Source organism: Clarias gariepinus, chromosome 3 (genome assembly GCF_024256425.1).
Source record: "Clarias gariepinus isolate MV-2021 ecotype Netherlands chromosome 3, CGAR_prim_01v2, whole genome shotgun sequence".
Classification (NCBI taxonomy): domain Eukaryota; kingdom Metazoa; phylum Chordata; class Actinopteri; order Siluriformes; family Clariidae; genus Clarias; species Clarias gariepinus.
Genome location: NC_071102.1, coordinates 47,438,345 through 47,440,000, shown reverse-complemented (window position 1 = coordinate 47,440,000; position 1,656 = coordinate 47,438,345). Strand labels below are relative to the sequence as shown.

The following is a 1,656-nucleotide window of genomic DNA, read 5'->3' as shown; positions in this document are numbered from 1 at the left end:
ATCATATCTCCTAGGTTGTGCTGAAACACAGGATGAAGAGTTACTGTACTGTACTTTAACCCCAGAGGCAGCGGATCTCAGGGAGTTTCACCCAAACACTGGGTTGTTCATTACACTGTGCTCTACAGATTCACTACATCAGATGGAATCCATCACAGACACTCCTTTATGTCTCTTTTATGTCTCCCTTATGTCTCCTACCGATGGTGAAAGCTGAGATGGAGGTCCTCACCACCAGCATCACCACACTGTCCTAACTGACTTGGCGCTGAAGCGAGTCACAGACTGTGTACATCAGACAGGAGAGAGAACTTACCACCTTGCATCACAGAATCATCTGTCCTGTCCTGGGTACCCCACAGAGTGTCCAGTGCAGAGGTTCCGTCCCATCTTGTCCCTCCTAGCATGCTCCTTCTGCTCACACAACTCAGATTACAGCGTCTGGGCCGTGTCTCAGAGACGTCCTCTGTGGGGACCCGGCAGGGGAGAGGAGAACCGCTGGTCTCCCACAACTGCTAAAGGACGTTAGCGAGAGTGGACATGAAGGAAGAAGCCTCACAGTTCCACCAGGACGGAGACAACCTCGTTCCAGAGACCCTCGGCGACCTCCTGCTCCACACACGGCGCCGCTCCGACTGAGCCGACGTCAGGACGGCCGGGATAACGTCACCCAGGGTCACGCGGTCTGACCCACTACATCGGACCCACTGTGTCACATCTAGTACCTCAGGTGTACTGTGTCAGATTCACTATATTAGACACATTATTACAACCACACTGCATTAGATATCTGATTTCAAATCCAATAGATCCGATCTACTACCACTTACACTACAACCGAATCCTTACAACCAGTTTACTCAATCAGATCCACTACTGTGTAATATTCACTGTGGAAACATGTTAAGTGTGTGTGTGTGTGTGTGTGTGTGGGTTACACACAGTACAGTGCTCTCTATAAGTCTGCCCGCTGTGAATGCAGTGTGTATCCTGTGTTAAACTGCAGGAGGTTTTAAATATCTTCTGTATTTACAGTAAACACATCCAGTGCCTCAGATCAACATGGTTTTAAAATATATTAAACAAACAACAAGAAGAAAAAAACCCTTCTGAGCTTTGTGAGATGTCCAGAAGAAACTCCAACATCTGCATTAATGGAGGAGAACATCTGTAACCCCTCGACCTGCAGCACCTCCTGAGCCCTGAACACCTTACAGGTGAAATTTCTGAGAGAATAAAAGTGAGTGAAAGTCCAGCGAGAGTCACACACTCACCTGTGAGGATCCAGTGGCTGTGTGAGTGTGAGTGTGTGTGAGAGTGTGAGTGTGAGTGAGTGTGGCGCAGCGAGAGCAGGACGATAAGCTGTCCAGATGTAAATTTAGCAGGAGCAGAAGGCATTGTTTGTGGCAGTGCAGGATGGCCAAGAGGCTCTAAACATGGCCAGCGGTGCAGAGCTGCTGCTTATCGTCCTCCTCCTCCTCCTCTTACTTCCTTACAAGGCTGCGTTCCCATCACACACACTCGCCCTACACTCACCGCCTCACTGCCTGCACTATCTGCCCCTGATAAAACACCTCCTGTGTGTGTGTGTAAGTGTGTGTGTGTGTGTGTCCAGGGTGTAAATGAAAAAGATTCATTCTGTTTCCTTTAGAATTT

At 48.8% G+C, this 1,656-nt stretch overlaps 1 protein-coding gene across 5 annotated transcripts in view; it reads right to left on the bottom strand.

The window, feature by feature from the left end:
• Positions 1-1,441, bottom strand: part of slc8a1a (solute carrier family 8 member 1a) — a 31,437-nt gene extending 29,996 nt beyond the window's left edge. For 4 of the 5 annotated variants that reach the window (XM_053492965.1, XM_053492967.1, XM_053492968.1 and 1 more), the window contains exon 1: positions 1,275-1,441. The gene's annotated coding sequence lies outside the window, so the exon portion shown is untranslated. Of the gene's footprint in view, positions 1-316; positions 530-1,274 lie in introns of those variants that run through there. The other variant, XM_053492966.1, reaches the window with a different exon arrangement.
• Between the last annotated feature and the right edge of the window lie 215 nt (positions 1,442-1,656).